This window comes from Ambystoma mexicanum, chromosome 11 (assembly GCF_040938575.1).
Source record: "Ambystoma mexicanum isolate Mex_15411 chromosome 11, UKY_AmexF1_1, whole genome shotgun sequence".
In the NCBI taxonomy this organism is placed as follows: Eukaryota; Metazoa; Chordata; class Amphibia; order Caudata; family Ambystomatidae; genus Ambystoma; species Ambystoma mexicanum.
In genome coordinates this window covers 1,056,559,441-1,056,573,061 of record NC_090934.1, presented here as the reverse complement: position 1 = coordinate 1,056,573,061, position 13,621 = coordinate 1,056,559,441, and positions in this window count along the sequence as shown.

Sequence of the window (13,621 nt, the reverse complement as noted above, 5' to 3'; positions counted from 1 at the left end):
TGACACTAGCCTATTGGAAATATTACAAGTTGCTCACTGTAGTGACTAACGCACTCCTAGTCCATAGTCCCCTTTCCTCCATGCTACATGGGCGTCTCTCGCTAGGGACAGGAACTGAACCTTTTTGTCACATTAAAAAAAACATTTCCCCTTTAAATGTAAAGGCGTGCAGAGGCACAGATCAAGTTGTGTGTGTTCTGCAGACCCGCCCTCCTGAATATTCTACTTGGTCGACATAGGAGACTGCTCCAAGTGATCAGAGGTTTGGGAGGGCTGTCCCCTATAAGAATCTGCTACCCGCCAGTTCCTAGTGGCTCCCCTAGGGTTCCCACATTAGGAGACACTGAGAAAATAGCGGGATGATCCAGTCTTGCCATCTCAATACCTCCCACCAAAACCTCAGTTTCTACCACTTCCCAGAACCTCCCACTGAGCGCCAAGTGTTTTGTTATTTCCAGAAACCACTACGGAGTACTGTCTGTCAGGTCCTGCCCGTGAAGTTCCTCGAGAGCGCTGCTGAACCCCACAGACCAACAAAGACGTTGCACTCTCAACTAGCCTAATAACTCAGCTGTGTTTGAAACACCCTTGAAGGAAAGGGTAAGTGGATAAAATAAAAAATCAGACTCTGGATCCTCCTCTTGAAGGACTATCTGCATGGATGAAAAGAAAAAACAAGGTAAGTGTCTGCCTTCACCAGCTGTCCTTTAACCCCAAGACCCTTTGGAAGTGAAACAGTACCTGAGGTTGCTCTGCAGAAACCCTAGAGGAAATCTTTGTTTCTCACTTTAAAATCAGTTAGTGCAAAGTCTCAGGCAATAAACCTACAACAACCTGACTGTTGAATTCTCCTGAGAAAAAGAACCTGGTTCTACTTTCACGAAAGTTCACAATAAAAACATGCTGTAGGATGATTTCACAGTTCATTGCCTAACTTTCAGTCTCTAACTATTTAATTTAGTTTGGTTTTAACTAAGATTTAGTTAACTAGTTACAAGACTACTATCTGCAATATTGTCTTTAAAAAGAAACTTGACCAACTAACTTGTTGAATTCGAAATATTACTCTCCTTCTGCATACACTTTTAAAAATACTGGGTTATTTTTATTTCATTTTTTGGATTTGTAATGCGCACTAGCAGGGTTAATGCGGGCAATGCAATGTTTCTACACAGAACGTTAGTGTGTGCATGGTCTTAGCATTTAACTTATATCCTTCCAAAGCTTTGATTTTGTCTTAGATGGAAATTGCCTGAACCGTCGCAGCGCAAGTACTGTCTGACATAAAAGAGCTTTCCTCCAGTTGCCACGTGAAAACAAGCGCTGTGCGTCTCACCTCACAATGCTTAAAAACAAACTGAACTGGAACCTCGACTCCTTACGCTCTCTCCACAATGGGTACTATAAGGACATGTATGGCATTTTGCAAAATGTAGTGGCATTTTTGCCAGCAGAAATACAGAATTTTATTTTAGCCAGTATAATATAGCCTTATTGGTAATATGCAAAGTACAGGATTTACAACACAGCCACGCCCAATTGGAAACTGCAGATAATGAAATGCACGCATAGAAAAGCTTAGTGCTGAAAGATCAAATAATGAAGTGCACTATATTATTTTTGGATGCCTCAGACATTGAGACTATATTAAATTATATAACTGACTAACATAATTAACATTGCTAAAATACTAATTATAAATTCTCTAACATTATAATGCAGTCTCATATGCAAAATGTGGTAAAAATCCATGTTTTAGTGGCACTGCTGAAATTCATTTTTAAATGCACACTGGCGTTTCATTCAGCTTGTGGAGAACAGAAAGAATGATGCAGCAGGAAACAAAAATGAAACAGTGACTCTGGTCTGAAGCTTCATTGTTCTGAAAATGTAGGGTGGCACAGAACACATTCTTTTTAACCTGATTGGGAGAAAGTGTCAGCAGACAAACGTCAAAAGGGGAAGGATAGGAACTTTCTTGGTGACAAGAAATGCGAAGAAGAGTTGGTTCAGGCTGGGCTGGAAGACTGACAGAGTTCCAAGGGGTCACAGCACTGGCTGTGAGAGATATCTCGCTAGTGCTCCCCGCACAAGATTACAGAAGCATTTCACGCTGACACTGGGCTTGCATTTTCGAATATAGCAAGGTCATGCTGGAAACTTCAAAGAAATACTAATCTTGGTAAGATATGTGCCAAGTGAGGACCATGTGAATTGCCGTATGAGTGGCTAAGGGTTATCACAGTGCAGGAAATCATTGCATGTTTATTTTTCATCATGTTCAGAATGTGGGAACAAACTCATGTTTCAAAAGAACTGCTTGTTGTTTTTTTTTTTTTGTTGCATTCCAGATGGCGATGTAATTAACCCATGGCAAGACTTTGACATGTTGTCACGATGCCTGCCCCCGGAAAGCCAGACCAGGCCCAGCAAACCCGGAAGCAGGCATCATGCCACTTGAAGCATGCCCAAAAACCCCAGTTAGGGGCTCTTTGGCCTCAGTCCTGGCGCCTATGGCGCCAGGCTCATAAGAATAAAGTCAGTCCTGGCGCCATGGGCGCCAGGCTCTTTACAAAAATCTTACCTGGTGTTGCAGACCATGCTGCATACCTACCTGATGCAGACCATGCTGCACGAAGCCACAAGCCAAATGAGGCTTAAAGGGACTACTTTACCTCACGGACTCCTTTCCTCTCGGGTTGGGCTGTGGAAGAATACTTACCTGGGACTTCTTCCAAGGCTATTTAAGCCACACCCGGACAGCCACACGTGCTTCGCGTTATTCTGCTTGCTGCAGCGTAACGCTCACCGTGTCTTCAGCAGCTCCAGTCTTCAACCACGCCCGCTTCAGCCCTGGAACACCTGGAACAAGAAAAGGAGAAGGAGAAGAGGTCAGAACAAAACCCTTACCTGAATCCTTGATCCAGCACATTGTTAATCTGGAAGAGAGAAGCCTTCTCAGGTGCATTGCCACGCACCTCGCAGAGCCGCGCTGAACTCACAAACCGGGGCTGCATTCCTTTACTCCATCGCGAATCCAGCATCTCCAGGCCATTCTTCAACACCTGGGGGAGACAAGAACAGATAGGTGAGCAAGGGCAATACAAACCACCCCCAAAGACTTACCTGATTTACCACAGGGGGGTACTCACCTCATCTCGGGTCGGCGTAGTCAATTCTGCATCACCGCCGCACCCCGGCCCGTAAGGGGAAAAACAAGGACAATACAAATCACCCCCAAAGACTTACCTGATTACCACAGGGGGGTACTCACCTCATCTTGGGTCGGCGCAGTCAATTCCGCATCACCCCGGCCCCTAAGGGGAAAAAACAAGGACAATACAACCTTACCCCAAAGACTTACCTGATTTACCACAGGGGGGTACTCACCTCATTTCGGGTCAGCGCAGTTAATTCTGCATCATCGCTGTACCCCGGCCCCAAAGGGGAGAACCACAATAGACTTACCAGGATCTTAACAATTGCCACTTTAACTCTTCTGGTGGTTAAAATCCGCAACCTGCAAGGAATCTGGCAGAGTGAAGATCAGACTTTTGACCTCTTACGAACAATTGGACTTAGAGTCAATACTGGAACTCACCAATTCCTCCACGCCAGTGAAGTAACTGGTCATCTACGCGCCCCTGCGCTCGACGCAGGATGGAGAGCTCATCTTTCCAAATCTTCAGGTGAGATTAAGAGGGAACTTCAGGAGTGTTCTGTGGGCAGACAAGGGGAGTGGGAAGGCGGGTTAACGCTCAGATTACGGGAGGTTAATTCCCTTTCTCCATTGCAGAAAGATATTCGTACGAGTCCAAAAAACGAAGCTAAGTGGGTCTGTCCAGTCTGTCATCTCAGCTCTACGTGTTACTCTGGTGGAAGCAACAGCGGGCCAGTCCAGATCGACGCCCCCGTGGGAATCAGGTGAGCGTAACAGAACGCGAAGCCTACCCACAAATACCCACCTGGGCGTCATGGAGACCTCGGAAACCGATCAGTTGGCCCAATTATTAGGGGAACTAAGGGCCGAAGTGCATTCCGCCTGCCAGGAAACCAATGCCTTCAGGAGGGAATTGATAGTGTCAAAAGAACGAACTGATGATTTGGCCAGACAGCTTTTACAAAGCCAGGCTGGACAAACACCTCTACCTGGACTCGGGGGCAGCCCAGCTCCGGTGCCACCGAGTAACCTGGTGCAGATAAACCTTCCTGGAGCCGTTCCCTTGGCTCCGCCTGAACGCTTTGCCGGAGACCCTAAAAGGTTTGCTATATTCATGAATCAATGTCGCTTACACTTTTTATGTAGACCTGGAGCTTTCCCAAACGATCAAGCCAAGGTAGCTTTTGTACTGTCAATGCTCAGCGGCAGTGCAGCGGACTGGTCCATTCCGCTAGTAAATCAGGATGACCCGATTCTTCGAGATTTCCAAGGTTTTCAAACTAGCATGGAAAGACTGTTCGCCCGACATTCCCAAGGACAGGCTTTGGATAACGAACTTTTATCCTTACGGCAAGGTAATCAGGATCTTTTATCTTACATTGCAACTTTCAATAGATTAGTTGTGGAAACCGAATGGCCTGAAGCCAAGCGAATTACATTATTCCATCGAGGGCTTCGGGGAGAACTCAAGGATGTTTTAGCCCAAGTCGTGAACCCGCGTTTAGACTGTGCTGAATATATAGATTTTGTGGTCCAGTTAGATCACAGACTTCAAACCAGAAAGGCTGATTGAACCAAGTTTGAAAACAAGGTCTTGGTTAAAACCTATGTACCCTCGAAGGGGGTAGATGCCTCAGAACCCATGCAAATCGGGGGGGTTAGAGGACCCTTTAACCCAGAAGGAAAGGGAAAGAAGACGGCAACAGCAATTATGTTTATATTGCAGAGCTACTGGTCATTTCCTTCGGAACTGCCCTGTAAAACCACCCAAGAAAACTATAGGAGCAGCAGACGAAAACCACTTGAAACCTGACTCGGGAAACGATCACGCCCGGCAAGCGTAGAGGTCAGCTTGCCGAGCTTAAAGAAGGACACTCTGACCTCGCATTTCACTATACCCATGGTCCTTATAGATTCAGAGCAGCCATCACGCATGCACGCGGTAAAGGTGTACGTAGATAGTGGAGCCATAGGAAACTATTTGTACTACGGATTGGCTTCCAGGATGAATCTACCTCTCACCCGAAAGACCACTGCCGATGTCGTCACCACTGTTGATGGAACTGAAATTGCCTCTGGGCCCGTAACTCATTCCACTGCAGAGATGACTTTGCTGGGTCAGGATGGACACCGAGAGGTTATGGTGTTTGATTTAATCAAGGCTCCACAGTTTCAACTGATACTGGGAATCCCTTGGTTGGAAAAACACAATCCCTGTATTGATTGGCGAGAGAAGAGACTAACCTTCCCAGAATGTGCTAACACCCGTTACCCAAAGAGAACTCTAAATTCAGTACTGGCCCCAATAATGCCAGCTGCCATACAATTACCTGCTGAATACCAAGACTTTCAGGATGTCTTTCAAAAGGAGCAGGCAAACACCTTACCACCGCACAGATCGTATGATTGTTAAATAGATCTCATACCAGGAGCACAACCACCTTGCAGCCGAATCTATGCCCTCACGGAACCTGAAAATCTCCACTTGCACAAGTACCTAGACCAGTATCTTGCTAATGGCTTCATCCGCCCGTCCAAGTCCCCCGCATCTTCCGCTTTGTTCTTCGTGCCAAAAAAGGAAGGCGACCTTAGAACATGCATTGACTACCGCGCGCTGAATCAGATAACTATCAAGAATCGGTACCCATTGCCTTTGATCCCTGAACTACTAGACCAGGTAAAGAACGCTTGTATATATACAAAACTAGACCTTCGGGGGGCATATCATCTGGTACGGGTCAAAGAGGGTGACGAATGGAAGACTGCTTTTCGCACCAAGTACGGATTATTTGAGTACCAGGTGATGCCTTTCGGACTGTGTAACGCACCAGCAGCCTTCCAGTTCTTCATGAACGATGTCTTCCGAGAGCTCATCGATGTTTGTGTAGTCGTTTACATCGATGATATCTTAGTATACTCCCTATCAGAATCCGATCATGTAAAGCACATCCGAGCAGTCCTAGAAAAGTTACGCCAGTATAAGTTATACGCTAAACTGGAAAAGTGCATCTTTCACACTACGGAAGTAGAGTTTCTTGGATTTATTCTGACCCCAAAAGGAATCCGGATGGATACATGGAAGGTGGACGCAATTCTTAATTGGCCTTCGCCAAGCTCAGTCAAAGGAGTTCAAAGCATGCTCGGCTTTGCCAATTTCTACCGCAGGTTTATCCCGGACTTCTCACACATTGTACATCCCATTACAACACTATTGCGAAAGAATAAACGCTTTACATGGACAGAAGAAGCCGAGAACGCCTTCCAAGAGTTAAAAAAGAAATCCACGTCCGCTCCTGAATTACGACACCCGCGCCCAGAGCTTCCCTACATAGTGGAAACAGATGCATCCAGTGCAGCTATGGGAGCAGTGCTATCCCAAAAGGATCCCGAAACTAACCAGCTGCACCCAGTGGCGTTTTGGTCAAGAAAGTTTTCGGCTCCCGAATTAAATTATGCTATAACCGACCAGGAACTGTTGGCCATCAAGTCCGCCTTCAAGGCTTGGCGGCACTATCTGCTGGGCGCCAGGCATACCATTACGGTCATCATTGATCACCGCAACTTACAATACCTAAAGGTAGCCAAGGCCCAATCTTCACGCCAACTCCGTTGGGCATTGTTCTTCGCCGAGTTTGATTTTGTAATAACCTATTGACCAGGTTGTAAAAATGGAAAAGCTGACACCCTGTCCCGAATAGGAATGGGAGAAACAGAAAGAGCTTTAGAACCTGTACCCATAATTCCTGAACAGAGGATCCTTGGTCTGACATCCATACACTCTCTGGAGGACATTCAAGAAAAGGTCCATCAACTCCTTGATTCCGATGCCTTACAGGGCTGGGCAAGGAAAGGCCCAGAGTATTCTGTCACCAACAATCTACCTTATTACCAAGGCCGGCTATTTTTGCCACTAGAGGAACTACAGAAACTTGTCATTTCTCATTACCACGACACCTTGATGGAAGGACATCCTGGCATTGCTAAAACTGAAGCCAAAATCAAGAAACAGTTGGTGGCCCACCTGGCGAAAAGATGTCAAGTTGTTTGTCATTTCTTGTGGCATTTGCGCTCAAAATAAAGGGGAAAAGAAAATACCCGCTGGATTATTACAACCGTTAGACATACCACCTACTCCTTGGCATACCTTGTCATTAGACTTTATCACGGATTTACCCCCGTGCAAAGGTTATAACACCATTCTAGTTATTGTAGATCTTTTTTCTAAAATGGCCCATTTCATTCCTTTAAAAGGAATACCTTCAGCTTCAACCTTGGCCAAGGAGTTCCTTGAAAATATTGTCCGTCTACATGGCTTTCCTTCCGTGTTAATTTCAGACCGGGGAAGTCAATTTATTTCACATTTTTGGAGGAAGTGCTGCCAGCTGGCACAAATTGATGTTCGGCTTTCAACCAGTCACCATCCCCAGACCGACGGTCAAACTGAGAGAACCAACCAGACTCTTGAGCAATACCTACGTTGTATGCTACATCAATCTGAGGAGGATTGGAAAGACATTCTTTGGATCGCCGAGTATGCATACAATAATTCTGTACACTCAGGAACTAAACAAGCCCTTTTTTTACCATATATGGTCACCATCCTCAAACCTCAGACTTAGATTCTCCCCAGCATTTAGAGATGCCTGCGGTGGACCATCTACACGCTGTTATCACACAAGCCTTTAAAGAGGCGACTGCACATTTACAAAAGGCTAAGGATAAATACAAGAAGGATGCTGATCAACGCAGGAGTGAAGCACCGCAATACCAAGTATGGGGCCAAGTATGGTTAGCCACCAAGTACTTACTACTCAAGGGAACACATACTTTTAACCCCAGGTACTTGGGACCTTATTCTATTAAGGCTATTATTAACCCAGTGGCCGTCAAGTTGGACCTGCCTGGTCATATGCGTGTTCATCCTGTTTTTCACGTGTCTCTTTTGAAGCCTGTGCAACCAGGAACTACACTAACCACCCCACCTGAACCTATCCTCATAGACGGGGAACCCGAATTCGAAGTCAAGAATATTTTGGACTCTAAAAGGGTGAGATCGAAACTCTTCTATCTCATTGATTGGAAAGGTTATGGTCCACAAGAAAGATCTTGGGAGCCTAGTGACCATATGCATGAACCTCAATTAGTGAGAAGGTTCCACCAAGAATTTCCAGACAAACCAAGGCCGAGAGGGAGAACAGCTTTAGGAGGGGCCTTAAGGGGGAGTGCTGTCACGATGCCTGCCCCCAGAAAGCCAGAACAGGCCCAGCAACCCCGGAAGCAGGCATCATGTGACTTGAAGCATGGCCAAAAACCCCAGTTAGGGGCTCTTTGGCTACAGTCCTGGCGCCTATGGCGCCAGGCTCATAAGAATAAAGTCAGTCCTGGCGCCATGGGTGCCAGGCCCATTACAGAAATCTTACCTGTTGCAGACCATGCTGCATACCTACCTGATGCAGACCATGCTGCACGAAGCCACAAGCCAAATGAGGCTTAAAAGGGACTACTTTACCTCAGGGACTCCTTTCCTCTCGGGTGGGGCTGTGGAAGAATACTTACCTGGGACTTCTTCCAAGGCTATTTAAGCCACACCCGGACAGCCACACGTGCTTCGCGTTATTCTGCTTGCTGCAGCGTAACGCTCACCGTGTCTTCAGCAGCTCCAGTCTTCAGCCACGCCTGCTTCAGCCCTGGAACACCTGGAACAAGAAAAGGAGAAGAGGTCAGAACAAAACCCTTACCTGAATCCTTGATCCAGCACATCGTCAATCTGGAAGAGAGAAGCCTTCTCAGGTGCATTGCCACGCACCTCGCAGAGCCGCGCTGAACTCACCAACCGGGGGTGCATTCCTTTACTCCATCGCGAATCCAGCATCTCCAGGCCATTCTTCAACACCTGGGGGAGACAAGAACAGATAGGTGAGCAAGGGCAATACAAACCACCCCCAAAGACTTACCTGATTTACCACAGTGGGGTACTCACCTCATTTCGGGTCGGCGCAGTTAATTCTGCATCATCGCTGTACCCCGGCCCCAAAGGGGAGAAGCACAATAGACTTACCAGGATCTTACCAATTGCCACTTGGAACTCTTCTGGTGGTTAAAATCCGCAACCTGCAAGGAATCTGGCAGAGTGAAGATCAGACTTTTGAACTCTTACGAACAAATGGACTTAGAGTCAATACTGGAACTCACCAATTCCTCCACGCCAGTGAAGTAACTGGTCGTCTACGCACCCCTGCGCTCGACGCAGGATGGAGAGCTCATCTTTCCAAATCTTCAGGTGAGATTAAGAGGGAACTTTCGGAGTGTTCTGTGGGCAGACAAGGGGAGTGGGAAGGCGGGTTAACGCTCAGATTACCAGAGGTTAATTCCCTTTCTCCATTGCAGAAAGATATTCGTACGAGTCCAACAAACGAAGCTAAGCGGGTCTGTCCAGTCTGTCATCTCGGCTCTACGTGTTACTCTGGTGGAAGCAACAGCGGGCCAGTCCAGATCGACGCCCCCGTGGGAATCAGGTGAGCGTAACACATGTACATAAGATTCAATATAATAAGTAAATCTGAAAACAAATGGGATTTTGTGTCATTTATGCATCTGTGAATTTATTTACATCAGTAATGTATACAGGGGAGACTCATATCAGTGCAGTAGTGCATTTGTCAATTTACCAATGCAGGTAAAATAACAATCCAGAGAAAGCTCAGAGGTCTGTGTGTGGTGTGCCTTCCTTGCATGCTGATGGGAAGGTGGCTGAACAGCACATAGGTTACTGTATGTCCATAAGCCAGTAACACTAGCCACAAACTGTAGGCGGCACTCTGAATGAAATCATTGGATTTTTCTGAAGTGCATAGGTCTGGAGCTCTCTACAGACAACTAGGAGGTATTCTAATAGAAAGGAAAGTTTTGTTTTATGATGGGGTTATAGTATAAAGAAGAAAAGCATGCTCACCACTATACCACAGAAATAAATACAGCAAAACAAAATACCACTAAAATTACCACCAATATAAGCTAACAAGGTATGGTCACTAAATTAATGTGATGCCAAACCCAATCTAAATGCAAGACCAATTTACCACTGAATTACCACCAATATTTATACAGTAAGAAAATACTGCCAAATCTCAAATTTACCCCAATAAGACAAAATATCTTACAGTACCGATGATGGGATACTCCAACCGCCTACTACAGAGCCGATGGGAAGGTCAGAATCTGCTGCACCTCCTGCAATCACTCAGTTATCTGGATCACTGAAGAAACAAAAATTAACTTCAGTTACTTTGCAACGTTACTAATATAACTCGTCCCTCGAAACCTGCGTATTTAAGTGATGTCAGGAGTTACATGAACTGCGTCACCTAAAATCAAGAAGACTTTGTGTCAACCCGCAGGGCCCATTTACTAAAGCTGTTATTAGCGTGGTAGCGTTGAAGCTCCCAGCAAGGGAGCAAATATAAAGGATTCCGAGGTACAAGTGAATATGTGATTCGGAAAAGCAGAGACAGGACTGCTTTTAACAAAGATTGACTATTAACACTTCAAAAGGTAAACTTATGTTTTTAAAACTGTTGAAATTCTCTTTAACTGCAAGTGTCTCTTTCCAAAAACAAACTGAAACGTAGCCCTTGATTGATTAAATGAACTCTGCTCTTCTTGCTCCTGCTGCATGAAGTCTTGGTCTTCTGTCTTTTTACAAACGAAGTTCTTCTTATCTGAAAATATTTATTAGGCCTAAAATGTGGAACTCAAACAAAACAGGACCTATGCCAAGGAATAATCAAAATGAAAGGCAGTTTAGATTGTAAAATCATGTTCTTTGTTCCGCCTTCATCCAATCCAGAGTCAGTTCCTTTACTCAATCTTGGCCAGAGCAGACCCCATCATTCTGAATGGAAGTCAAGGCCAAACCCAACTAGAAGCAAATATAAGTTTAACTAAATTACAGTGTGATAAAAGGATATGTGTAGAGTCTAATACATTTAATTCATAATGTCTGCCAAGAGAATATAGAGACTGCTTAATACATTGTGCCTGACAAGGGTGTATGCAAACTATTTCATGTGATGCCTACTAGGGAACCTGACACCGTCAACAATGGAGGAATTATATGGACCACAAGCCCCCACTGGGGCCAATCCAACTTGCATTACCTTTCTCTGAATGTTTGATAATAGTCGGCTATCCGCCCACTATTAATGACCATCTGCATCCTGTCATTAACTGATCACTTTCCCTCTCTCTATCTATCTATCGGTTCCATTGATGTTTGCCTTGTAGGATATTGTGGGAGCTAAAACTTGTGTATTGGCGCCATACAAATGTCCAATAAATAAACACAAATCAACTGTAAGACCCCAGCAAACCTTAATACATGAATTTAATATGATGTAATATTAATGCAGGCAACATGGGCAGAACAGGACTTCTACATGGATGGCTATAGTTCTTACCAAATTAATGCTTCAAAATCTAAGTAGTTTAAGAGACCTTTGGGTGCTTTAGTTACTTTTATTAGATCGCCTCTCTGGTCAAAGTCTCACTTTTTCCCTTTAATTTGAGTAATATTCTCATCCTATGTCTAAAAAATGTTTTGAGAGATTTTAGAACAGCTGCTGACCCAATGGGCCAAAATCCTCCTTAAGCGACATTGTAGAGGTGCTAGAATGATACGATATATGATATGGCATTCATAACGTGCCTATACACAAGTGTTTCGAGGCGCGACGAGGCAAGGGAGGGGGTACAGAGGGAAGACAGATAATGATCCTACTAGGCCAGGTGTCATTTAGATCGTGCAAGTGCATGGGCAGGGGAAGGAGGAGAAGTGCAGGGGCAAGAGGAAAGGGACAGTGCAGTACATGGGATAAGACAATAAGAAACAATAAGTAAAAGTACAGCCAGCAGGTGGCAAGTGAAAGGGTAAGTGCAGACGTCTGGTGTCAAGTGCTGGAAGTGGGACCGTAATGATACCGAAACAGTCACCAAGTGCAGAGGTTGCCAGGAAGGCAGTGCAGGAGTGTGACTGGCGGGGGAGTGGACCTGGGCCAGAGATCAGAGGGCGGGCAGGTTACCAGTGCAGTGTCAGCCAGGAAATCAGCAAGGGAGAGGAGGAGAAAAAGCAGACGCAAAGAGAAAGGTTTTGAGGTGCTTCCGGAACCGAAGAGGATTCTCCTCAAGTTTCAGGGAGGCAGGGAGGCTGTTCCAGAGGGAGGCCCCAGCCGAAGAAAGATCTACCACCAACTCGTTGCTTGGAGAAGCGACTGGCTGTGTGGGAGTTGGAGGCAGATGAGCAAAGAGCTCGAGAAGGAAGGTATTTAGGAAGAGAGAGTTGAAGGTATTGAGGCCCTAGAAGGCCTTGAGGACGATGCAGAGGGTTTTGAACTTAATCCTCGCAGCCACTGGGAGCCAGTGCAGAGATTTTAGTCCTGGAGAGATACGATCCCTGGGCTTGAGGCCAAGGACAAGTCTCACAGTCCTGTTCTGGATAAGTTGCAGTGGGCGGAGAGTAGAAGCAGGCAGAATTATAAAGAGGCTGTTGCAATAGTGAGAGAACCAGAGCTCTAGAGACAGTGAGCTTCTGGGGGGAGGAGAGGAAAGGAAGAATACCTCTGAGGAGGTGCAGCTGGTAGTTTGACTTCTTAGAGACGTCAGAGATGTGAGGAGAGATTTTTTGCCTTGCGGGTGGGAGCAGGAAGGGGGCCAAGAGAGTCCGGCCAGAGGTACAGGAAAGGAGGGAGCGGGTGTGCCGATGAGGAGAATCTCAGTCTTACTGGCATTAAGGCAGAGGTCATTTGCGGCACATCACTCCTGGATAGCAGTCAGTCAGATGAGGGAAGTAGAGGAGGAGGCCGAGGGTAGCCTGAAGAGGCGCTGTGGGTCATCCGCGTAGCACTGAAAGTTGGGGCAGAGAGCAGCTACGCAGTGAATCAAGAGGGCCAGGTATTGGTTGAACAGCCAGGGAGAGAGGGTAGACCCCTGGGGGACACCACAGGTAGAGAAAAAGATAGCAGAGAGGAAGGACCCAAGTTGAACCTGGGAGGGTCGGTCGGAGAGGAAAGAAGTCAGCCACGCCAGAGCCTGACCGGTGATACCCAGGTTATCACAGAGACGGATGAGCAGGATGGCATGGTTGACAGTATTAAAGGCAGAAGAGAGATCAAGCAGGATGTGGACGCAAGGGGTGTTAGAGTTAAGGTTGGAGAGCAGGTCTTCATGGATGTTCAGGAGAGCAGTTTCCATGCTTTTGGCAGCTCAGAAGCCAGACTGATGGTCATGAATACAACCAACAAATTCAGTGTGGAGATTAAGTTGGGAGATGGCCAATTTCTCCAGGAGCTTACCCAGGAAGGGAGTGATGGAGATGGGGCGATAGTTAGCCGGGCAGGAGGGGTCGGCAGAGGGTTTCCTAAGAAGGGGGTGCACAAGTGAGTGCTTCAGGGCGTATGGGAAGACCCA